Source organism: Temnothorax longispinosus, chromosome 4 (genome assembly GCF_030848805.1).
Source record: "Temnothorax longispinosus isolate EJ_2023e chromosome 4, Tlon_JGU_v1, whole genome shotgun sequence".
NCBI lineage: Eukaryota > Metazoa > Arthropoda > Insecta > Hymenoptera > Formicidae > Temnothorax > Temnothorax longispinosus.
In genome coordinates, this window is record NC_092361.1 from 23,083,299 (window position 1) to 23,110,490 (window position 27,192).

Consider the following 27,192-nt stretch of genomic DNA (forward strand, 5'->3'; position numbering starts at 1 on the left):
ATATCCCGTAGACAGATAAAAAGATAAACGTTTAATCATTTAAAAACGTCTTTGGGAGGTAAATCTTTCGTAATTCGTTAAAGAGAAATGGCATGCGAGGGTACTGGGGACACAATCAATTGGGTGTTTTCGTTTTGAACCATGCTCCACGATCGAGGATGAAAGAAGGTACGAGGAGGGTAAATTGGAATTCCGCGATGCGGAGGATGATGCTGCCTCGGTTGGCCGAGACGAAAGGGGGCATGCTAAAGCGCGAAAGAAGAAGGAAACTGACGGTGGAAAAAGGATAGAGGAGAAGAGTAGGGAGGAGTAGCATCCAAGGAATATTTACTGCCATCTTCTCCACCACTTACCCACAGATTCACTGCCTGAAGTTGTAAACACCTCTTAACTATATGGAGATAGTATCTCGGTTTCCCTTCTCGTATGCCCTAAACTGTTACGTGGGTGTTGCGACTATCATTAATTAGATCATCATATGATTGCAACATGATATTTTTTTTAGTCTATGTGTCTTATAACTAAAAATGCAATTTATGTAAATTTCCTGTGATGAAAGAACGAAAGCAGCTGTTATATTTTTTTGTTACAAATCAATTAAATAATATAATAGCATTAAACGTAAAATATCATAATTAAACAGTGTACACACTGTATATCGTATAAATCATTTAAAATTAAACTACAACAGTGTTGCTAGATCGATTTTCCGCTATTTAATTTGCATATCGTATATATGTTATATTTGTTAACGCTAGAACGACACCGATCGATACACTGCTGGCCACTTGTAGTTTAGCGTTCACCTGAACAAACGGTTTACATATTCATCAATGCTTGGGTCAACATTTGTCGCACGGCAAAGAAATTTCGCATTTAAATGACCTTGCCTCGCGGCAAGTCGAACGCGGCATGGCGGCTTCTTGTCCGCCGTGAAAATGTGACGTTTCCTACGTGTATCGAGATACATCGCGATTTATGTGTCCTGAACTTGACTCGTTTTCAAAACCGGTTTCGCGTTCCATCTCGCTCGGTCGTGGATTATTCAATCGATAACTGTTTCTGAATTTATACATATACCCACTGAGCTTTTAGCGACACTTTAAATGTAATTTATCGTTTAACGCTTAACGTGGGAAAAAGTTGACATTAATTGGCTAAAAATATGTAATATTACCAAATATTTCAACATGGATTTAACATAATTGCTATGAGAATTTTGCAAAAAGTATTTTCTGTCAACTATAACATCCATTAAAATGTTAATTTTTTTAAAATATAGTTAATAATTCTACGAATATATGTATATAAGGTAACAATGTGCCTCCAGGGAAATTACGAAAATAGTTAAATATGATAAATAATAGTCGTTAGTGAGGGTATCCGTTCTTAAGTGAAATTATTCATTGTGCAAAAATAGAGCGTGCCCTGCCAGCTAAGAAACGGCAGCACCGAAACAATGAGCTGATGCGCTCTCCGTGGCTGTATAGATGGTGGAGACGTGGAGATATAGAACGAGAGAGACAAATAGAAGGAGACGGTGAAACCCACTAAATCAATACTCTGCCATCGCTCCAACTCTGGCTCATCCCCTCGCCTACCCCCTTAGCCCACCCCCGAGTCGTCAGCCCGCTTCTCTCCCGGCATCCTCCTTCACCAGCGTTTCTCGGTTCCGTTCGTTCGTACGCCACCCTTCGTTCCACCCCCGTCACGCTCTCGAAGCGAAACTTCTCTGGCTCCGCTTCCATGGGCTACTCCCGCAGAGAGTTTCCTCTACCGTAGGGCTGAATTCTCCCTTATGCGTCAGTATAATCTACCCGATGCTCACGAGATGTCGGTGACGCGTGAAAAACGTATATTCCATATACGTTGCACATACTCTCATTTACAGTTATTTCGTTTATTTTCATTCATTTTCGTCCGCTGAGGACTCACAATAATACCGAATAAGATTTTTATTTTACGGCATTTTTAAACTAATATATTTTAATTTGCGATAAGAAACAATAATTATGCTGATTTCTAAGAAACAACAAAGAACATTAGACATTCTTTATCTCTAGAATTTATATATATTATTTTTTTGTACGAGTTATATATTTTTTATGTTGTGCGAAGATGAAGTGGAACGTTTTGAAAGAACGTCTTTATATGTATTGATCTTTAAAATATTTTACTGCTCCATAATAATTTAAATAAAGTCTGTGTATTCGGTTTTAAACTTCGTATATAATTTTAAAACACAATTCTCATAAAATATTTTAGAAGCGACTGTCGACGAGCTTCATTCTGCACGGATAACGGAAAAGCGATATCGCTACCGTTGGCACGTAGACTGCAGATCCAAAAAGATACTTGCATGGAATTTTAATTTAAGACTACTTGAAAACGATGAGAACTCGAACAATTTTATATTTTTTTATGTTTCGATGGTGATAAAATATTTTGTTTTAACTGCAATCTTTTTCAAATCATATCGAAATCTTACATTATAATTAATAATCATTCACAAAATAGAGCACAGTGTTTTTCGTTATACAATGATACAATTTTTCTTCATATTTTTTCTTCGTATTTTCAACAAAATATATGAGCAATTTTTAACATACTTTTTTTAAGAGCTTTTTTTTAGAATGTATAAGTCTTCTGCTCTCCGTTTTTTCAAATATTTGATTATGCGAAATAAGAATTTTACTCTATTTTGGGTAAGAATGTAGAAAAAAACATTAATGAACAATTGATTGATCGGATGATACAACGAGATGGCAATCGAAACTTCAATTGTTCAATTATCACGAAGCTCTGTTTATTTCACGCGGACATTACGCGCTTCATCAACAAACTAGGTCACGTAGTTCTGGTGGCACACACTCGCGCGACCATCCCCGAAGCATTTGCAAACGAATGCTGGGCATATCTACGATCGTGAGATCGTACAACTGACTGCGTGGCCTATGAAAGAAGTAGAAGGAGGGAGAGATTACTGATTGTGAGAAGGGGCCCGTGCCGCGTATGGGCGTCTGCGTGTGTGCGACTGCCCAAGACGAGGGTACGGTAGTAGCCCCAATGCGTCTGCAATCGAGAGCTAACTCGACAAATAAACGGTTGGCTGCTTCTTACTGCTGACGATATCGTCTCCGCTATATTGATGGCGACTTCATCATATATCTCGACTTACAACGTTGAAAACATACAGCAAACTCTGTCGTAAATTTGTATTGAATATTATTCTGATTTGGTGATATTATTAGAATTTTTGAAGAATCATTATCTTCTGAAAATATTATAATTCTTGACGAAATTTTTTAAATGTCCGCTTTTGAAGCAAATTTGTCGCGTGTATAATATAAACGGATGTTCAATAAGTAACTCTCAAGATCTCGATTAATAACCAAGAAAATCCTGCTTTACTTGCTGCTTTTAAAAAGAATATCAAGTAACAAAAAGTCCAATTACACGGCCGGCAACTCCTGCTTTGTTTCACGGCCGCTGCCCGTTGGTTTATGCCTTCCCTCTCTTTATCTACTTTGCTGCCGTTCTTTAAATTTCTCTCCTTGTTTTTCTTTTCTTTCTTACCGACGTGCGAACTTTTGCTGCCTTGGTAGCTGCCTAGTTTGTGATTTCTCGATGCTACCTCCCTACGCTCTCAGCACTCTCTACAACTTAGTGTCTCGTTAATTTCTTGCGATCCTCAAGACGATTACCGCACTTGTCCGAAAATTTAGCGCTTTCGATGTCCCTTAAATCTCTCGCAGTGAGTTAAACTTGCAATAGCAACTCAGCGTTCCGAAAATACGCTTTCGTACATACATCATAGATTCGCGTTCTTTTCTTATATATACAGTCTTTACTTGAGAATGTGTTTTTGGAACAAAAAATTTAGCATATATAATTATTCACAAGCTATAATAAATTTTAGTACTGTATAGACACCAATAAAACATTTCTTTGTCAGCAGTCCATTTAAATCCACGATTATACAAATTGTGATGACGACGTAAGATTTAAAACTTAATAAGTGTGATTAATGCTGTTATAAATAACGAGTATGCTAATAATATATGATATTTCAACGGAACGAAACAAATCCTACAATTAATATTTATAACGTAACGTACTATTTGTGTGACTTTATATTTCGTATGTTTCACCGCAGCGCGCAATAGCTGTTCAGACTGCGTAACTCACCAATTACTATCCGTAATAAGTCATAATTGAATAATCAGATTCGTCAGATTTCAGTCGGATTTATTGTTCTTATTGACAAACTCTACCCCCTCATGTCTTTATGATCAGTACAAAAATATATTATTCTTAGAGTATCAATTTGAAGTTTTGGAAGATGTAAAAGATTTTTATGTAAAGTTCCGCGTTTTGACAATAATAAATAAATATTGATACGTATTGATTAATATTGATAGATTAAGATTGATAGATTAATATTGATAGATTACATGAGCACATCGAACGTATATGTTTCGCTGTCATATATTTACGACGTATCATCCTCTCGAGAAGGTATTTGAGCGTTCTATCCGAGTTACGCGATTCGATACTGGTAGTCGTCTGATAGGATTACGACTACCGTTGAAAGATTGACGGTCGAATCCGTCAGCAGCTTTCTACAGCACGGACGAACTCGGGATTTTCTGCAATTTTCTCCGCGGCCTTCGGCGCTGTAGGCCGTGCACGTTCCGAGGCTCGAAAGCTCGGCATTCAATTCGAATCGCGTACGCTTGCGGTTGATGAAAGCTTGAATGAGTGGCACGTGGATGCGATGCGCGCGAGCACGGCGGTTTCGTTAGCGTCAGCAATGCTATTTTGAGCATTTCTGGGGATTAAAATTAGTTGAACGAAGAAATAGATTCGTGATAGATACAGTTCTTGGCTCTCCCTCAACTGAATACATGCACAATAAATTAAATGATTAAACGTAATTCAATACCTTGACGAAAACAACTATCGTATATCATCATTTAATCTGAAGACAGAAGACGAAATATATTATGTCCCAATTTTAATACGCATTGGTTGTCATCGTCGCTATACCATTAATTTATCTGAAGTCTACTGTCACGATTCTAATTTAGGACACGACTTGTCACTCGTTCCAAAACGTAAAAATATACAGGCATTTAAAACTTTTGAATTGATTTAGCATTTAATTTCGATATTATATTTCAAAATCACATCTAATTGGAATTGCGTAACTTAACAAGCAACGAAGAACGCCAATCAGACGCAATCTGCTATCCTTGTTGACGCAGAGAGAAACGGCGCGGCCGGCGTGACAGTATATATGGTAGACGCCTCAAGAGTGTCCCGCGGTGCCCCTCGAGCCTCCCCGTGTCCCGAAGACGGGCGCAGGGGAGAAGGGACTCTCGTGGTGCTGTACACAACGCAACCACCACCGATGCTGGATCACGGGGGCGTCAAGAGAAGCGAGGGCAGGAGGCTGTAGACCAAGGGGGATACGGGTGTATCGGGGGAGTGAAGCTTAACGCATGTGCACAGGGCGCTTCGCGTCGCGGCGCTCCGGTCCCGCCGGTCGGAGGCTGCGAAACCGAGCGGGCGGAATTCGCGGATCAGAGTCGTCGCATCTCTCGCTTAAGATATACATCACCGCGGCACCGTCCGCGGTTTTCCATGGGTATCGGCGAGCCGAGAGCCGTCCCGACGCTGGCCGACACGCACCAAGCCCCGGTAAGGACTGTCAATCGTGGACGGGATGCCGCGCTCGGAGTACGCTCGGTGACGAATGATATCGTCCGAAATTACGGTCTTTCGTGCAACTCGACACACGTGCGGTACGCCTTGAAGTGCGACAGCCAGTACGGAGGACCTGCGGTGGCGAGGCAACTCAACTCCGAATCGGCACAACGATCAAGTTCCAGTTAACAGATCCTGAAGGATCGACGTTTATTTTCTTGGTACTCTCCTTGAGAAAACTTCCGGGATCATTGTGCTTCAGCGCAAGCTAAAGCGATATATTAACGAGACCATCGAATGACTAAAGGGAAGTGTAATATCGTGTGGAGCTCCTCGCAGATTGAAACATTCTCGTCTATATTGACGATCCATACTGCTTCATCATTGAATTCCGCGTTGTATCGTAAACAATAATAAGAAGCTGAGGAAATTTAAGTTGGAAAACGAAGCTTGACCTCGTGCTAGTATCAAAGAAGCGTTCCAGAACTACGTTTTGCATTGTAGATCCTGAACGTCGTAAATCTTACAGGTCAATGTTATATTGCAGCTTATTGAGTACAGTGCGCTGTTCATCGACCTCGCGTGAGCATTACTCTCGTTATGTCTTAAAGAAGCTTAACCAGTAACCCAAGCTTTTGTCAGCAATTTCATCCGAGTAAAAGAGCAACGTGGACGAGGATAATTTTGAATGACCTGATCCGTCTTATGTTGCGCTAAATCGACTGCTCGCTTATTTTTTATCGTTGTTCATCGGCAAGCAGCTTTGTCAGCTAACAAACTATTGCGATTTAGCAATATCTTCTTAAGACAATCTGAAACGATAAGGACTCGAAGCAGTATCATTCGGATTAATCTGGAGTACCGAGTACTGTAAGCGTTCAAAGTATTTTGTGCGATCTCCTCCAGTTCGTAGGATTGTGTGCAAAGGTATCGCGGAGGCAAAGTGAGGAAAGGGTGATGGTGAATGGACTCACATGGTTACTCTATCCAATAGACAGTGAGTCTGCTCGAAGGACACATGGTTCGTCGACGGTGTTGGGTTTTTCTGATCCCACGCAGTTTCCCGTCGTACCTGGCTCGGTGACTGTTGGCGAATCTGTTCGCTCTTCGTGGACAAAGACTTCCGAGAAGGTGGTGTGTGAAGGGAAGTACCAGCCACGACGGGGCCCAGCGCCGGGGCGGAGACAAGGCCCCCGGTGCAGGGAAGAAGCGAGGCAGGGGAAGAAGTCGAGTTTAGCGTAGCAGCAACGGCCCTGAAACTACAGGGGAGAACAACTACCCCCTTGAACAGGGGGGAAACTAGAAGGCGACCTCGCCGACGGAGGCGACGGAAAAAGAAGCGACGGAGGTGAGCGGATAGTCAAATGACTTTAACTACATCTTGAATCGTTGTTAAACATTAACGATGGTACGCTCCATCGCAGGAGACGATTTTATTCAAGTATGAATCGTATAGTATGAATTAAATTTAAATGAAATTTAATAAATAGAGGGTGCAATTTATAATCGTGTTCTATTAGAAAACACATATGATATTTGAGATATAATAATTCGGTATAATTCGACAATTTAAAATCGTTTGAATACAAATGATTTAGTTTATTACTCTCAAGAAGCATTAATTTCCTATAAAATGTGCGTTTGATAAGTGATAGAATTATGATAAATCGCAAAACGTACGAGAAATAATGGCGACATTTCAATTAACGTCGAATCATGGTATGTAAAATGCTTCGAGCGTCACATTACAAAACTCATAACCGTCGATCATTGATTCTGCCACAACTCGTTATTCACTTTTCGCTTATTCATCAAAATTTATGTGACTATAAAGCACGTGAATGAACAACGAAGTAATGTTTATCGCAATTTTCTCGTAAAATTTCGGCTCTCTTTTCACCTCTAATCATTTAATTATTTTGTATTAGATCAGATAGAAAAGAAAATACTATATCTTTTTAGGACATGTAATCGTTATGTATATATTGATAAGTATATTACTCTGATTCTGATTTTAAAATTACGGTTTGTAAAGAAAGAGGAAGAAAGAGATATATCTCAATTATATAGAAATATCCAATATTATGAAATATGCTAGTATTCGCGTAATTTTCATTATAATATTTATTGAAACGAAAATACTCTTGTCGGTAACAACTGTTTTTTATACATTACGTCAAGTAAAATGTAGTAAAGCAATTTGTAAACATGGTTGTTCAGCATAGTCGAAGATTAGGTTTTTAGCAAGATTAATGAGGCGAAATTACGCTTTCTGCGAAAGTTCTTATCAAGTCACGCATGAAGCGTGGAATATATCCGCACCGCGTGCTTGAAACGTTTGGCGATTCGCTAACCACTCTTAATTGTAATTGATGATACAGTAGATTTCAAGGCGGCTTGTGCGGTCGATGCAAAAAACACAGATTCCAATATTAACTGCAATTTATCCAGCTTCTTATAACGGCTCGGCTGCCGGTGGTCCTTTAACCATTTAGTCCTGGCGTTCTACAATGCGCAGCAATTCCGTTTTTCTTCTGGTACGTCAACAAATTTTATCGACGTGCCGATCAAATACTTTCAAGACGTAGTACGTGAGAAATTTCTTAAAAAAGGTCTAGGATATTTTCTTTCATCTTTTAATCGGCCTAAACGACAAGAAGACTTACATGATAGCTTTTTAATACTATTACGTCGATATGTTATAATTTATTAGCTTTACTTTACTTTTTAGGTGCTCACAGGTACAAATCGTTTTAAACTTACCAATTTTCCTATACATTTATATTAATAATTTCTATCGAAATTATTTACTTTTTATGACGAAATATAGTACAATCCATTGATATGAATAACGCATTATACTCCGAAAATTATGAAAAAACTACTGATTTTAAGAATTTATTTAAGACATAAAACACCTATGTTTGTTTCATTGGAAGTCGCATAAATATTAATATAATTGTAATATACAAATTTAATTGAATCCTTATTTCCACACAGCCGGCCATTGACCGGGGAAAAAAATAACATCAACAATAACTAATATACGATATTAATGCGTTTTTCTCTGTATCTTCGACTGCTGACATTGCGACATTTTTCTCACTATGTTATTTTTTCCGCCGAAACATCGGCGTGAAAAAAGGGCTTGGGGTACGACGTCGATAGAATTCTTATCCCTAAAAGCAACGACGCTGGTTGGCCGTGGGTCCCCCTCGCTCGTATTACGTCCCTTCCGTTCACGACCGAAGGGAGGAGGCAGAGGCAGCCAGTACAGGGGCAGGCAGGGGGATCGTCGAGGCAGGAAATGAAGGGAGTAGTCTGGGGTGATAGGAAAATTTGATGGAGGGTGGCAGAGTGACAGGAGGAAGGGGGGGAGAAGGGGATGGGGAAGAGGAGCGGAGGGCTATCAATGACGCGTTAGAGCACGTCACGCTGCGCAATGCATCTGCCGCCATATGCCGTCATATATATTATCCTGGCGATACGTCAATTCGGCCGCTGATCATTATACTGATTACCGCAGCACGCAAACTACTCCGCATGTGTGGCCGTTCTCATGAGTCTGTTATTAATAAGCACGGTTTAACTTTCGATATCGGGACATCGACGGGACGGTCGGGTGAGACGAGCCACTTGTATTCAGATAACTTCTGTGCAACGTGTTGAGTGTTGAGCAATTATCATCAGTGATCAGATTAAGACGTAAATAAGTTTCTATCTTCCTGGAAATAAATTAGCTAGTCGAATAGCGACTAGATAATTTATGTTAGGATAAAAAAGATATGTGTAATATTTCAAAGAAACACGCAAAACAATGCGAAATATGCACAGGAAGATCCATAGAAGGATATAAAAAGAAATTACAAAAGGAAAAGGAAGAGACAAGTACTGAAAAGAAAAAGATTCGCTCAGACGAATACCAGCCTAAGTCATAAATTTTGATATTATATACGATGTCTCGGTTAGTTAAGAAAAAGAAAGAGAGAAAAGAGGAATAGCTCGCAACGTTGACGCAACCAACAATGCTTTCACGAGATTTTAACTTTCTTTTTTCGGTCCACAATGACGCAAAGTTTTCCCGATTTCCTTTGGACAAGCAGGAATACAAAGGACGAAGTTAATACGAAGAGAGAACAAGCTTTCACCTATCCCTTGACCTCGCTTCTCTTCCCATTTCACTTCCGTGCTATTGCGTTCCAAAATCGATGGAAATAAAATTGCAAATCTCGTATATAAATTCGTCCGTTATTAAATAACAAAACAATTAGTAAAAAATGTTGGATTGGCACCCCATATATTCAGAACAGGGATAATTAATAAAAAAAAATGTACACTAGTTACATAAGATTACGTACTGGTGAATGTTTTATCTAATATAATAAATATATAATTTTATTAGCTAATATTATCTTACATTATCTGTTTTCTCTCTTTAGCATTATTTATGCATAAATTAAAATGTTACTTTTTTAACGTTTTGTTTTGATCAGAGAGAGATAGAATTGATATTTATTTTATATTTACTTTAGTTGCTTGAATGTTTTGCAAAAGAATATTGTAAAATAGTTACTTTTGGAGAAATAATTTATATGAAAAGTATTATTATATGACTCCTAGAGGAATAAATTTTTGTTAAAAAATTTTATGTATGTATATGTATGTACATATATGTATTTTATTTTTTTACAATTTATAGTATCGAATTTTTACACAATTTGCTAAGAAATGAAGGGAAGAAATAGATGTAATTGAGAAGATAAAGGCTACAGAAATTAGTTTCTGTAATAATCGAGAAATATTATCAACTTTTTGAAGCAAATATTTGATTCTATGTTCAAAAACTGCCCGGTTATAACGGGTTTGCGGGTCCAAAGTACATTTTTATTCTGGGATAGAGAGTGAGGCGTATAACGCAGCAGACATCCCTTGTTATTTCTCCTATTTTCCGTTGCGATAAATCACGAATGCCGACGGACGGACTAAGGAAGTAGGGCCAACAGAGAGAGAGGGGGATCTCGTTGCCGGACGCAAAACCAAAACCATAGCAGCGGAGGATGTCAACATTCCCGGCAATTTATAGAATGCAACATTTTCAACCAAAAAATTATCGCTCATTTTTTTTAAACAAATTCGATATCTCGGATATAAATTCGGACGAAAAAACTAATCGAGTTGTCAGTTCACCGGTCTATTATTATAAACGTCTATATTAAATGCGATTTATGAAACAATTTTCCAGCAAATTTTGATCGTTCCAAGCAAGTGTGCGCGAATAGTTATGTGATCGATTTCGTCGCAACTCGGTCGCTATTCGCCGTAGTGCAATTAGTGCACCATACATCACGCGGATAACAAGACACGGCGCCCCGAAGGCGTCGCGTGGAACGCGCGGAAAAAAAGAGGAGACAGGGGGAACAAAAGGGGGGGACGACATACGGGGGCGAGATGGTAGCGACGTGCCGCTCATCGTCTCGAACGACGTTCTTCACGAACAACTCCTAACTTTTTCTTGAGAAAGGAGTGGGGGGGGGGCGGGAGGAGGGAAACGGAGGATAAAGTCTCCCCTCATATCCTTGCTTCCGTCGCTTCATCTCCTTTCTCGATTTCTCTACTCTAGTTTCTTCTCGGATGCGCCGTTGTTGCCAGAAAACCCGCACGCCATTCATCTTGCGACATCAGACGAAAATAACACGAATTTAAGAAGCTCACGCTCGTAAACAATAAAGGGGATGTGCGCTCCCGTTACATAAGAGCACGTCTGGAATGAAGAAACTATCTATGTTAGGAAGTGTTATTTCTCTATTCCAGCGAAACTCAATTAGTTCTCGAACTCAGTTATTAGTATTATTCGTCATCATTCGTCATAGAAATATTTGAAGATATATTTGCTGCTAGTTAACAACACATTCGTAATTAGTTTCCTTATTTAAGATAGTAATGTGAATGATAATTGCGACATGTGATTTTAATCAATAGTGCTAACTTCAAGTAACTTTACAATTAACGCTTTAATAATTTTGAGTGAAACATGTACATATGTGGCAATAAATTAAATTAAAGAAACATAAAAATGAACAAAAATAACTTTCTATCACATTTTTTCAATTTTTTTCACAATGACAGAATCATTATCATTAAAAACGCTATCGCTGTATATGAAATGAATTGAAATGCTCAATTTTATTGTATCATATCATTGAGAGATTAAGATATACAAATCGTTTGAACGTAAAATTGACTATTTATGATATTAAATATTTTATTATTTGGCGCTTTATCATATAAACCAATTATTACATTCATAAATGGGAACAAGTGCCTTTTCTATTACATTAAAGAAAAACTAAGAGAAATGTGTATAGAAGAAAAAATGTGAGAATGTCAACAGATTGAAAAATATAAATGAGAAATGAAGAAATATGGCGAGAGCGCGAGCTCCGGAGTTAAGAATACGTCAGAGCACGTGGCTCAGAAGATCGAGAACTGGTGGAATACACCTGGTGTGTTCTCATGAATTCGTTGCCGTTCCTCACGCATCTCTTCTCCCCTCCCGAACTTTACACATGTAGCTAACAACGTTCTGTGTTCGCCGCGTCTGGATCCTGCGCGGGGCGCCGTGTTGAGCTTGTTGGTTATGCTAATGGTATTCGCACGCATGTGGGCTGTAGTACCGTGGAAACTCATGCACGGGCACAATGCCGTCCCGATTTGTTACTACAAAAGTCACAAAGCGTGACGTAACGGCGCATTAAACGCACCGATGTCTCAATAAGTTACGCGATCTCAATTGGCCACCGAAATATGACCCGACAATTATGTTTCTTTAACGAGACGCAATCTGCCGACAATCATTGCATTTTTCTTTTTAATAAAATTCGTTTTATGAGATTATTATTAATCTCTGCAATATATGTGATTACTGCCAATATATTCAGCATGTGTATGTAAGATTAATCATAAATTAACTATTATTTATAACGATATAACGAACTATTATTTCTCTTATCGAATATGATAAAAAATTATATACGTTATGTAATATCATTATTGATAATTATTTAAAAATTCTGAAGGTTATTTTTAGTTATGTTTTGCGACAGAAATTAGACACGAAACTATTAACAAAATCCTTTTTAGTCAAGCTTTTTGTAGAATATCCGAAACCCCCGGCTATTCTATTATTAATCGAGTTAATTTGATGCGGTAATGATCGAAATACTTACATTAGAGGATAGTGCTCCGTAAGAGAATCAGCGTAATAAGTGGGCCGCAGGGAGTCGTAAGGACACTACCAAGTCCTTCCTCGGTATATACGACGACCATTTCCAACAATTGAGGGTGCTTCTGGTTACTCTGTGTTCTCATGTGTAATTATAAATCACTTCTTTCTCAGATTTCGCGTCACAACCGGTTGCCCAGACCAATTTTTATAGATTAAAAAATTTTTTGTTATTCATTTTTATTTACTTACAATGATAACCTGTATTAATATAACATATATTAAAATTAGTTTTGTTTCAATTTGTTAGCGATTTTATTTTCAATATGTCGATCTACGAAATTGTTACGATTTACAAAATGGGATTGACTTTTTTACAGAATTATTTATGGTATTAATTATCGTTAACAAAATTGATTATAAAAATATATAAAACACTGAAGTTTCTTTAGAGACTCTCACCGATGTGTGGCACAAAGAGATTGCACATATTAACGATCGACCCTCGATCAAGGGGCAATTATTTTCCAACTCTTCTGAAATACCGGAACGTATCGATCGGGTCGATCAACGAGTCAGGAGGAGCGTATGGTTGATGTGCGTGCGGTTACGTTAGAGGTCGGCTGTTCGAAGTTCGTCGGCAGGCAGGATATCATCTACGGTACCTCTCGTTCCTCTTGTACAACGTGCAAGAGGGAGCGGCTACGGAACAGCATATAATTATCGGTACCGTAATGGCGATCATAAGTCATGGGCGCTTCTCTCCCTCACCCGGTTCCTTCTCTTCCCTGGTTGGGACTGCGGGTCAGCCTGCGGGTAGAGAACGAATGCGGATGAGAAATGGAGTCGATTGGATAAAGTCATCACTTCGCCGCTCGGACGCAGGCCAACTCCATTTTCTTCGAAAAAAATTTTCCACCCTCGTAGGATCTCGGACAAATCTGGGAATGATTCGAAAGATTTCTATTAATAGATGTTACAAATGAATTATGAAAGAAACGCGGTATTTTATTCTGTTACATTAAAATAATTATTATCTTTAATATGGTAAAGTTGACTGAACTTTATCTTCGACACCGTTCGCATAAATACTTATAAATTATATTAAAGATATCAAAACCAACTCCGATTGAAATATCGAATTCCCGGATACTTTTTTATTAATTATTCATCATTATACTAAACTTAATTGATTTTATTATTGTTTATCTTATACATATATCTTCTGATTTTCATTAAAATTAATTATAATCGATTGCCGATTGGTATTAACATAAAGGATAAATTATTCGACTTTATAGAATCTAGATATCTCGCACATAAGGTCAAAAGTGACGGCCATGTTAGTAAAGTCACATTCTTCATTCCTCGCTTACCAAAATGTCAGCCTCTGGATGTCAGCCTCGGACAATGGCAGACTGTTCATTGGTCGTCAATGATAAACCCCGGTCTGAATGTGTTGGGCCGCACACATATGTTTCCTCATTCACGAGCATACACACGTATTTCGTTATATGATACCTGTTCTTAACTGTCCTGTCGAGCCGGCCCTTCGACCGCCGGCTGACATTCTTGCGTTTCAAGGGGCTGGGACTTGGTCACGCGTCGACAGTAGGGTAAATGAAACCAAGGATATAAAGAGCATTTAAATATAAAAAAAAAATGTAACATTTTTGTAGTTTAACAAACCCTTTTGCAAAATTTGATTAGTTGAAAACAGTGGCTGGGTTCAGCAGAAAAAGTAGCTCGATAAGCGTTCTATTCTTTAATATGATAGGTTCTCACCCTTAGTTCTTTGTTTGCTGTTTTTTCTGCTGAACACAGCTAATGATTTTGTGTTTCTATAGAGAATCTTCTTGTTATGGTTGCTACGGTGGGTGTTCACGCTACGATGCGAAAGTGGGGTGGTCTGAAAGGAAATTGGTAAAACCGAAGTAGAAGACCGGAAAGAGAACGTAGAGGGGATGATCGAGCCAGGCGGTGGGGAATAAGAATTATGATTTGTCCGCGTCGGTGGAAACGAAAGGGGCCAAGTTGCTTTTCTGACATTCGTATGTACTTTTATATTTTCAAACTTCTCAAATATTTTTTTTCTCTTATCTCTTTCCTCTTCATTCCCTTCGTTATTCTTTTTCTTCTCGATTTTATATCGCGCGCATTAAGATAAACATTTAATTCCAACGAAAGTAACGAAGAAGCGAAGCAATATTCTTTAAGGTAATTTCAATTCGGATCGATACGAGCTCATGTTACTTTCGCTTTCGTGCAAGGCACACAATTCCTCGATGTTGTCACAGTCGGGGGGATTGTCCGAAGAGGGATGGAGGAACGACTAGTCAAGGGAAAGAGCCTGTGACACGAAGAGGGAAGGCGGGGGTTTCGTCACGATGGGTGGGGTTGGTTTCAAAGGGGCTTTCGGGGTGGGGTGCGCTGACAGCTCGACGCTCTCGTCCGTTCCACGCTCGACGGGAGGATACGCTTCTCTGCACACATTCACGTCCGCCCGTACACGCGCGCACACGCACGCGCGATGCTCGCGGAATTGGTTAACGCGTGGTGGATATCCCGGCGTTTCGTCGCCGTTCTGTCCCTCTTTTTTTCTCTCTCTCTTTCTCTCTCTTTTTCTCTCTCGCCTTCTCTGTCGGTTCCTCCATTCTCATCTCCCCTCCCCCCGGCACGCGTGCACGTGAACACGCACACGCATAGTTCACGTCTGCTGTTCGCTTCTCCGTGCCGCGTTAGTCACGTTGTGTAGTCTTTCGTTTCTGTCTGTGCTTCTGCGGAGTCGAAGGCCCTGACACACGTCGACTCGTGCGGGCCGTGTACGCGAGCATTTCGAGACGTGCGTTTCGTTGTCATCTGTCGCAGCGATCGAGAACGCGAAAAGTCAACGCGGTGAAAGTTCATCGGGAATCGTTGTCGCGTCGAAAAAAAAAGTGCAATTGAATATTCCAATGGCCTTTCTTTCTTTCTTGCACATGTACACGAAAAATCCATCGTTGATTTCGTAGATCACGCAACACGAACGATATTTTCAAGAGAAGCGAAAGACGAAAACGCGCCAAATTTGAATGGTACGATTGTTGCCGAGGAGTACGAACGTGAAGTCAAACGTGTTTTACAAGTTGAACGCGTAACGTTGAACACAGTGAAGTCGGAGTACATTAGATTTGTGTATGTGTCACGATGATGTAAACGGATCTACAATTGAGATCAACAGGAAATTATCGAGAATTATAACCGCACAAGAAATTTTATATTTTCGAAGATATAACTTTTTGATTATGTGCATCGCATATGTAAAGAAGTGAGAAGATAGAGATGTTAATTAATTATTTCGCAGAAGATTACTTAAGAATGTTTCTTCTTATTCAGTAAGCTGCATATGTCTGAGAATTATCGAATCGCTGGATCGATCACACTTAGCTTGCTTGCTTTAAATCAGCATCGCGCAACGATCGTGATAAGCGAAGATAAGCGTTTTATTAGAAGCTCGTACACTTCCTGGATTTTGTTCCAGAACACGCCGCGCAGTCGGCCAGCTCGTTATATCAGCGTGTGCACTAGGACTAATTACCGTCGTCACGCGGCTGCATCGCGATGTGAATCACCTAAATGCTGGTGCGAAATTCGTTCGGTGATTATTAGACTCCTTGATCGCGTTGCTCGCGATACGAAAGCGTGACGGAAGGCAACCGACAAATTGACACCTGTGTACACTTAATTGGCACCGTTTGCACAGTCTGCTGACAGCCGCCTATCGGTTTTTCGCGGTTGACAACGACACGGGACCGATAAGGACGCTCCGGCCGCGACGATCGCGTCCGGTGCGCGTAATTGCCGACCTGCTTGTTACTCGTGCTGCCAGCAATGTTAATTAGCTGATAGCTGACGCGGGAAGAGGCTTGCCGCGTGCGCGGGAGTACGCGTCGTATGGCGATGGTGTGCGTAAGTCGCAGATGCGTGAATCGACGATCTTAGCCGCGGGAAGTCGATGCGAAGACGGATCATGTGGAGAAAGGTATGTTTGCCTCATGCGTTAATATAGTGAGTTGCTCGTCAACGATCGCGAAGCTACAAAAGTCCACTTAACCACGACTACTTTAATAAGCTGTGCTTGGCTGTGCTCTGATCATTCTTCAACAATTGAAGGATGGACTGTTACGAGTAGTTTATCGATCAGTCAATGTAGTGCTCAATGGACCACTCTAATTTGCATTTATTCAACCTTCGAATCTCTCAAAGAAGCTGTCATATGTAGTCTCCCTAAAATTACACCAGGCGATTAATTTCCAATATTTGGAACGTGAAAATAAATGTCCCACTAAATGCGATGCTCCCATATTATCGCGGATTAAGATCTTAAACTCCAGATACTTCAAATCCGGAAACCGATTTTGTTAGTGGAGGCGGGAGAACGCACAGGCACAGGTAGGACTCGGTAGGAAGAGCATGACAGGTCACTCGGTTACCTGAAGAGATAAGAGAGTCATCTCATATAATAGTTGACCTGGTCCGGCTTTCCGGTTTTTCGTTTCGTCACGCACGCGATCCTCTCGTCGTCCTATCAGGGAACACGATGACGATCGAACGATAAAATATGAAGCTATAGGTGGTCTCGATGATATTATAAACAAAATTATTAATCGAGAATTTGCAAGTGTCGCTAAATGGCTATTATTACAACTGATGTATAATTACACACAATATGCAATAAAAAATATTTCGATATAGTATCAGGACCCTATAGGAATATTTAATGAGCCACGAACCCTTCGATTTGACGAGGGTCACCGACAAAAGATTAAGCTTATCGTAGGTAATCATCTTTCATTGTAGTAAGAAAGGTTTATACACGATTACGAAGAATTAGGTAACAGGATTATTTGCTTCTCTAGTTTTCTCGTATGTAATGCCAATTGTGCTGTATAAATCATGTTGTTCATTTACACACTAGAATTTTTCTTTTTATCTCTTATCTAATTTTTATCAATCCATAATCAATATGGTTATGGACGTAATTTAACTTATTAAGTATAATAAGTTACTTACTATACTTTTATACTATAAACTTACTATACTCCTTGTTTACTCAGAAAAAATATTTTCTTATTTATCAACTTCTTTATTTATGATTTTAATTCAAATTTGTGTTAAATGAATAAAATGTGACGACCTCGCGTATTTAATTTAAGTGGTATATAGTTTCTATTTTTACCGCGTTTTGAAAATATGTTAGGATGTTATTTCCTTTTCTGAATTAAGTTCCATATATTTATCCTGTCTACCTTTCCAGATAGCAAGTATAAAATCCTATAGTATAGAGGGATGATTCGCGACACCGCGACGCGACGGGAAAGACGCTTCGCTGCGTTTCTGATTTACTGGCTGCGCAGGTATGAGGTTAGCGACATATAGTGTAAAAGAGAAGCTTGGTACAAGCGTGAAGAAGAGCAGAAAGCAAAAGGGGTAATCCCATACGGACGGACGCGTTAGTATCATACGGTTTAAAACGGTTGCACTATCTCGTTCTTGCTATTTTTGCTCACAATCGTTCATCATATATATTCTATAATTTCAATTTATGATAATGCTATTTTTAATGTACAAAATATCCTAGTTTCCTCTACTATATAAGATAAACGCTGAAGTCAACGCTTTCTATACAATTCTAAAACTATATAGCTCTTTGTCGAGAAAAACACAACTAAACAATTACATTATTATTAAAACAAATGCCGAAAGCTCTGATGATACCTAAAATATAGGTTTGCAAATATAAATGTTCTATTTATTAATTTAAATTATCATTACTTAATATAAAACATATGCGATTTAATATTGTATATTTTAAAATAATATCATAATTTTTAGAAATAATTCTGCTCTGGCATATTTTTCAAAATTCAACAAATTTTTCATTCGTGTCTTTTGAACTTTGCTCTTCCCTCGAAGCTTTTGTAGAAGCGCCTAGCGCATATATCAATAACGCGAATTAACTATGCTCGGGACGAAAGGGTCGTACAGGGGGCGACGTGTGGATCATTGAATTACTTCAAGTGCAAAATGATACGACGTTACGCGATACGAATGATGTTTCTAATGACGTCGTGCGGTATTTTCAAGCGTGATAAATCACAGCGGCGGCTCGTAAACCATAAGGGAGTCGATATGTGTATCAATGTGGGCCGAGGCGCGATGATGAAGGGGGTACGGAAACGGGAAGAGTCGGTGCCCACGCTAACGTTATACTGCGGTATGAATGGAACGCTTTTGCGGAGGCTGCCTTATAGAAGGTGGTTAGCGAAGATATTTATTACCCTTTGAACGGTTATCGGCACGCCGTACAGCATTCCATTGTGAAAAATTGTCAGCGCTTTCACGGGCGCAAGCCATATTCTTTTCGCTTCCCGTTTCTTTTTAAAGCTCGGCCGGCGAGGATGGTATTCTATATGCAATCGCGTCAGAGATATATCATAAGTCTTCAACTTGCACATTAATTCTGAAAAAGATAATTTAAAAATGTCATGAAAATTGTGTTCAAGTGAATACAAATATTTAATAATTAAATGTAAGTTAAAAATAATCCTGAAAGAATTTATATTTTGATCAGCCAATAAATACAAATTATTTATTGACATTGATAGTTTAACCCATTTAATTGCAAGATCGACTGCGCACGTTTAAATTATCGTTTATTTTCAATTGTCGTGCGAAAATCAAATTGCCCGGCATCACATATATTGACCTTTGCCGCTCAGGGAGCAACGATTATCTCCCACGGTCTTCCGATTTAATTAAGCATGAGCTTTAGCTTCGCCCTTAACTTTCGATATTAGGCCCGCGGCGTATCTACACCGGATCGGTCGAGTAGACCCGAACTCTCGCCCACATACGCACATACGGCGCACATATATCGCGTGCGCATCTTCGCGACTTGGAGTAAATCGGTATAGGCGATCTCGTCCCCAAACTCCGGGACTCCAGTGGGGTGAGCCACCCTTTGTTCGCGGCGTCGGATCTACCGGGCTTTCAGGCACCCCGCCATCCGGCAATTCTCCGTCGCTGAGCGTCGCGACGCTCCCTACCCACCCATCGCTCTATCCTGCCCACTCTCCGCGCGTTTGCCCCTACCCTTCTTGCCGTTCGCTCGAGGGTGTCTGCCACGGCCTTTGTGCTCTTGTCAACTTGTCAAACTACCCCTACCGCGGGGACCCCCGTCCCCGATAGCATCCAATACCATGTCCGTACCGTCAGCCCCTCTACACCTCTCGCCAAATCCTCGATCTCACCCTCTTAGGACGGGCACCCCACCCGATCCCTTCTTTTTTCTCTTTCTGTTTCTTTGCTTGTTTTTCTTTGCCTGCCGTTTGATTTTTGCGTTCGAGACATCGACCGTGCGAGGTAAGAGCAGCTGCAATTTCCGCTTTTCAAGACGTTCTCCACAACAGTTTCTCCCAACAATCGCAGCGAGTTTTTACTTACAAATCGCGAAGCGTCTATTCATGCAGATGGTGTATACCGTATACAAATCTCTATTTTTATATCTCTTTTAAACAAATAGACAGTATTTTGTTCAATAATTGTTAATATTAATATAGGCCATTTAGGAACAATAACGTATATATGACATTACGATTTCATGAGTTGCATGAAGAAGTTTTCGAATTTATTATTATAGTACGTTAATACATAAACGCAGTAGTTCTAATCTTCTACATATGATAATTGCGAGTGCTTACTAATAGCCAGCCATTATCATCAGTAATTATACTCTTATGAAGATCTACGGCGCGATTCTGAAACTGATTATGCTTTCTACGCGGATGCACAGTATCTAACGTATGATCAAGATTTGTGATAAGAGTCGGCTTCTTATTTTCTAATTACGTAACATTTATGCACTTCTTTTTTTATCTTATCGCGAGAGATGTGCACAAGAACGAAAGCAGATTCACGCGAAAGCCTAAACATTTTGCTTGTAATGATCATTATTATCATATCGTCATATCTGCATAATACTGCAATAACTATAGCGTTACATTTTACAGACTTATAGACAAATCTATACCGAGTGGTTTTGCAAATGTATCTCATTTTCTCTTATCGCTTTCCTCATTGCATTTCTCCATATTTATATGAGAAATCATTATCGCAGCAAGGTTTTTAAAGTTTGGTCATTGTTATTTTCTAGTTTAAAGGTTCTGAATCTTCTTTATACAAAATTTTTCACATGTGTATTGTGTGCATAAATTTTACAAATTAATGAATTTTAATTCAAATAATAATTTACAGAATTAAATAAAAGTTGTTTTAGCTAATTTTTTTCCATCTCAAAGTTCATTAATTCCGATTCGTTGTCGCGCCGACGATTTTAATTCGAAAGTACGTCGCGTATTTTCTCGGCTCGCAGCCGTAATATAAATTACCTCGAGATAATTTCAAAGTTGTGCCGACAGCGTCGGGTGCCGTGGCCGACGATGCCAAAATTTTTCAGTAGACACAGTCAACTCCCATGCCGCTGTTTATTTTGACATTCCGACATTCTAGCTTTATACATGCCATATCATTTATTTCTGCGCTCATCATCGCATGCTCTAAGCTCGCATATCTACACGTGTTATCTTAACTCAACGTTCTCCTCAATTCTTCAATAGTATCTTAAATTGCTCCAAGAAACAGTCAATTAGACGCACCTTATTGCACAAAAAAAACACCCGGTTAAATGTTTATTAAAATTTATGTTTGTTTCACTTCCACTTTCACTCTCTTATACCATGCATATTTCACTCCGATTATTATTATGCACGTGTAAAGTGTTCCACCTGCAGATAATAATCCCTCAATAATTGCCGGTCCTTCAACAATAGATGTTTGTTTTACTTTAAACGATGCTCTAATAGTTTCTGGTGTGAATGGGATTTAAAGGATGTGCAAGGCGTTGCGCCGAAATTTCTGACGCGCCATGTACAAGTTGTCTGTGTTGAGAGCGGAGGAGACATACGGTGAACAAAACTTCAACCCAGGATGTATTCGCGCAACGTCTTGAACGTGCGAGTGTGTTGGTTGATTTATAGGGTGACGTCAAAACTTTGTACTCTCCGCCGTGTCTCGGCGGTCTTATAGATACCCCCTCGCGCGCGCTTGCGACGAAATAAAGGCTCGGCTTCGTAATTTCGAGTTCGCTGTCGCTATTGTGCATAAAGACACACCTAGTTTGTGTGCGTGTGCGTGTATAGGTATGTGTGCATGTGTATGTGCTTCTGTTTCCGTCTCGATAGGATAATTTATGTTGCCAAAGATTACAGTTAATCATTCTGAGAATCATTAAACTTTTCTGTAGCCATATTTATACAAACTCTTCGTTACCCCTTATCTTCTGATGTAATATAATACATAAACTTTAAAACCGTGTTATAATAAAGGGTTCCCTTGGTGTTATGTAGTCACGTGCAGCTCTCGTCTCATCGGTCACCCACATACGCGTAAATTATGAATTATCTGTGCGTCTACTTTTCCCATGTTGTCCCTCCGGAAAGTAACTAGTTTGCATCATGAATCTTGATTATCTAATTTAAATCAGGGGAAAGTATGATGTCGCGCGATAAGTGAAAATAATCTATATTATGAAATAAACTGCGACGATTGATCACAAGATGTTTTATGACGTTAAAAAAAATATTTACCATGTATTTACTTTTTTATTCAGAGTAATTAATTTGTTAATATTTTAAAATAACTGGAAAAGTATATTGAATTTCGAACAAGTACTCAATTTTTTAAATTGAAAACACAGCCTTCAGTTCTTTTAAAAGATCGATTGAAGTAGGTCAACTTATGTATATAGATATATTATTTGAGTAATTTAGTATTGAATTAAAATATTAATATTAATAGTACACACACAATAGTTTTAACATAAACTTATAATATTATAAGTTATAATACGTAAAATTAATTTACGTAAAACTAATATTAGGCTAAATCTTTTTTTGTGTTAAATGCAAGATTGCGCGTGGCATTTCACTTGGAAATTTAATTTAGTTCCGTCATATGGACACATGATTATCTACGGCTACATTTCGCTCGACGAAACTTTTACGAAGTTCTTTTAAGGAACTTTTACCACCTTGCGATAGCATCTGGTTGCGAGATAATTTAACCTGCGTTAGACCTACTGTTAATTAAGTGAAATCTGGAGTGCAGATTAACCCTCGACTTCTGACTCAGCGTACCTCAAATCAGGAACATTTGCAGGCTGTAGAATGACATTCCTTACGCGCGGTAGTGTATCAGTAACAATCTGTTCCCATTCGCGGAGAGTCGTAGAACCGTTAACGGTCTCATTTCTAGCTTGTACTAAAAAGCGTGTCGCAAGATGACCTCTCGCGAATAATTAATTTTTGCTGGCACGAAATTATGCGTATATTTTTAACGTCTCTGCGTCCAAAACGGTGACCTCACTAGAGATTCCACATAACGGAAGTGAAAATTTTCGCCCATCTTCAGCGCGCATCGGTTTTACGCAACAACTGACCATTGTCCCTTTTAGGTGAGCTTACCAAACCTTGACCCAAAAGAGAAAGCTGAACACCTCCCAAATTCCAGCAAACGAACAAAAAACGTTTTTATATCATAAAATGCGAAAGTTGCGAAAGTGCATAACAGGTCTGCTTCGAAATTTACGACACCTATCGACAAAAATTGTTTAGATGAATTGGAACCCTTGGAGGCTAGTAGAAGACCGTAGAGAATGTCAAGTATCCCGCGGGGAAAAAGGGAGCTATGCGAAATTGCGAAAGTGTATTTGAACAGTATTCTAATGTTTAACAGAGTGTTCCGATTTATTACTTTTTACGTTTTATCGTTTCTCGTCATACCTATTATTAAATGACAGGCAAGGAATAAGCAGGTATTTTTGTTATAAATTAATTATTCAATGTACTTAATATTTTCATTATTATTGATACAGGGATATCGTAGATTTTCTTAAGCATCTTTCATTTATGGATTTTTCGACAAATTATAGTGAATAATTCTATAAGAAAAATATTAAATTCAACCATTTAAAAATAATAGCTTTTTAAAGTATAACATTTATTAATAAGTAAATGAAATTGAGTTAAAACTTTAACAATTTATAGTTGTACGCATATTTATGTAGAATTTATCTAATATTTGTGTAAGGAATTTTCTCTCCTATATAATTTGCAAACATTTGCAGTTAATCAATGAATATGATTCAGATCTTTTTAGATTACAGAATATGATAATGATTGCTTTATAATAGGTTAATAAACAAAAGTTCCATGTAATTAAAACAGCACTATATGTTAAACACGGAAACTAAGTTATCGAAGCTCGTTTATCTCATCGTCTCTTGCATTCTTAAATCCCTCTCGCTTGTGTTCGTCTTTACATGCATACGTGTAATATCGCAATATAGATATAATTAATGCAACATCACGTGAACGACACGAACATATTTATATGGAAATTAAAATTTCAACAAAATGAAAATATTTATTCTGCAGAATATTGCGTATACATATGTATGCCGTATTATATCTATACATCAAATAATGCGCGATTAAAGTAAATAACGTTACTTTAAATGTATTTCCAAAGCGATCTATACACGCAACATACATACCAGTGAGTGCAATGTAAAGTGTTGACCAAAATTACCTACAGTGTTCACAGTCGACACTTTTTAACACGCGTGCCATGCTACCGCGTTTAACTCTTTAAACCGGGAGTGGTCTTTTGTTCGTACATGAACGTATCTCTGTTTCGGCATTATAATGGGTACAAGAATACGATGTTTTGACCGTTGAAAATGTGACGAATGCTTCTGTAACTTATACCACACACTTTTCCCACACGAAATTTGAATAGACAAATCGTCGACACGAACATGTGTTTCTTACATCTATATGTATGCTCAATTAGCTGTTGTCATTACTAATGGGTGCATGTAAACGGTTGTCAACTAAAAGATTCTCTTTGTTCCATTAGGGCCTTGGCACATAGAAAAATTTAGGCAGTAGGTAAAACGTTAGCTGTAAGAAAATCGACAGTTTGGATTTGCTACTGTTTACGTTATGCCTTAAGGTTTTGACTTGATTGACTGATTTGCTTCCTGCTTAAGTTTTACTAATGTGCCAAGGCCTTTACTTAAATCCGAAATAGACATGGACTTTATTGGAAAAAGATACATGCTTTGAAGTTTTTAATGCTTGTTTTCTTATTTTCTTATTATAGTTCTTTTACATTTTTATATTAAAAAGCCAAAAATTAATTTTTATTTGCATTTAAGATTAATTAATAAAATCCAGACCAATTATAACGATTTATATTTATTGTATAATTGATATATTGTATAACGATATACGATATTACAAAATAATTTTCATCAAATTTTAATAGGTAATTGTATTCCGCCATTTTATTTTGTATTCGTGGTAATTAAGTTATCAATTATTTTAACGAATCACACGATTTTATATTTTGGGAAGATATCTTTTTTTTAGAACCTTTATTGAATAATATTATTGTCACGATTTTTCGTCACTTATCAGAATTTCGGGATAGTATAACATTTAAATTACATTTATTTACGTACGCAGATATTATTGTCACGATTTTTCGTCACTCATCAAAATTTCGCGATAGTAACATTTAAATTACATTCATTTACGTACGCAGATAGCCGTTATGCGATATTAAATGGCAGTTATATGGGGTCGGGTTCTTATCGAAGTCTCGTAATTCGAGAGAAAGCTCACGTAACACCCGCGCACAGCTGGAATCCGTAGTGAACGATGCATTGTCACCATCCTCGCTCTCGCGTTCAGCTGACGTTATCGGTGTTACGGATGGATCGCGCGCTCGCCGCGCCGGTAGAGACAGAGAACGGCATAAACGATCGAACGATCGGCCGCCGGCCGACCGGCCGGCTTTTCAGTGGCCTTGCAAACTGGTTCCCTGCAGCCCGACTCGATTATGCTAATCGCACATGCGTGTTAGCATTCGACTGATCCGCTCGCATACCTACACAAACACATACGTATACACATACATGCACGCACGTGACGCGCGTGGCCCGTGTGTTTATCGTTACACTGTCCTTACGCACACGATCGCGGAAGCACGCATACGCGTCGCGTACGGCATAACGTTAAGAATCAGGATACCGATGTCGCCCGGGTATATGTATATGGTGTACGTGTGCCGGAATCCTTGATCGCGAACACCTTTTAATGCCGTCTCGACCTCCCGCCAACCGAGTATCCTCTAATGCGCGTAACGGTATCTCCGAGGTGTTCCGCCGTCGTGATCGCATTTCTTGCTAAATCTAGCGTGGCCGTTTGTCGGCATGTTTCTTCTACAATCTTCACACATTGTGCGTTATTATTTGACGTATTATATTTCCGATGTTTAATTTTTATGTCGCGGAACGCAAATGTCACATTTATTATTTAATTATAGTTAGGAAAAGAACGACGCTATTAGATGATTTATAAAATTCAGTTTTAACGTGAGATTTGTGTGGCGAGAATGAAATTGTGGATTCTTCATTTGTATTTGATATAATTAATAGCATATTAATATTGCATTTTAGAACAATACGAAACGAAACGCTAACCGATCTAATTAAATCGTTCTTTTATCATTGTTATATGCGTAATTCTCAACATTATTAAAAATTATGATATATGTATAATAACGCGTTAAAATGTAAATTCATTGTACAATGGTCGCTAGCCCAGACAGGTTTAATGTCCGAGAACTTCCGCCGAAGCGAATAAATCATATGACAGCAATATCGAATGCATATAATAAATTCGATTGTGGTATAATATACAGTTAAAAAAATGTTGTCATCCTATTTCTGTGGGTGGATCATTTTACATAACATAAAGTATCCCGAAATCACGATATTTCACGAATTTATATCGGTTTCTATTTAATAACCTTGCATGAATCGTCTTATTTCTTTAGGAGTTAGCTCTTTTTTCTTCTCTTGTTCCAAATTATATGTTATATATAATGATAGCTATTACTGCTCCGCTTCGCGCCCATTTTATGTAATTGCTTGTAGTGTGTGGGCCATATTGTGAAAGTATAGTCAATCACCATATTAACATATTATTTGTAGAATAAAAAATAATCGTGATATTAGCTAAAATATAAGTTGATCTTAATGATTTATAACAGTGGCTATTGTTAATCATATATTACTTGTTGATTGCCATGTT

At 38.6% G+C, this 27,192-nt stretch overlaps 1 protein-coding gene and 1 long non-coding RNA gene across 7 annotated transcripts in view; one reads left to right on the top strand and one right to left on the bottom strand.

Annotated features, from left to right (window-relative positions):
• Positions 1-27,192, top strand: part of Antp (homeobox protein H90) — a 109,615-nt gene that overhangs the window by 62,283 nt on the left and 20,140 nt on the right. The window contains exon 1 of one of the 6 annotated variants that reach the window (XM_071775316.1): positions 5,565-7,057. The exons of 4 other annotated variants lie outside the window; for them this stretch is intronic. The gene's annotated coding sequence lies outside the window, so the exon portion shown is untranslated. Of the gene's footprint in view, positions 1-5,564; positions 7,058-16,059; positions 16,953-27,192 lie in introns of those variants that run through there. One more of the 6 variants, XM_071775320.1, reaches the window with a different exon arrangement.
• On the bottom strand, positions 13,250-16,016 carry LOC139811196 (uncharacterized). The gene is made up of 3 exons (XR_011731571.1): positions 14,308-16,016; positions 13,703-13,872; positions 13,250-13,633 (listed from the first exon to the last, which is right to left on the bottom strand). It is a non-coding gene; the product is annotated as an uncharacterized lncRNA (long non-coding RNA).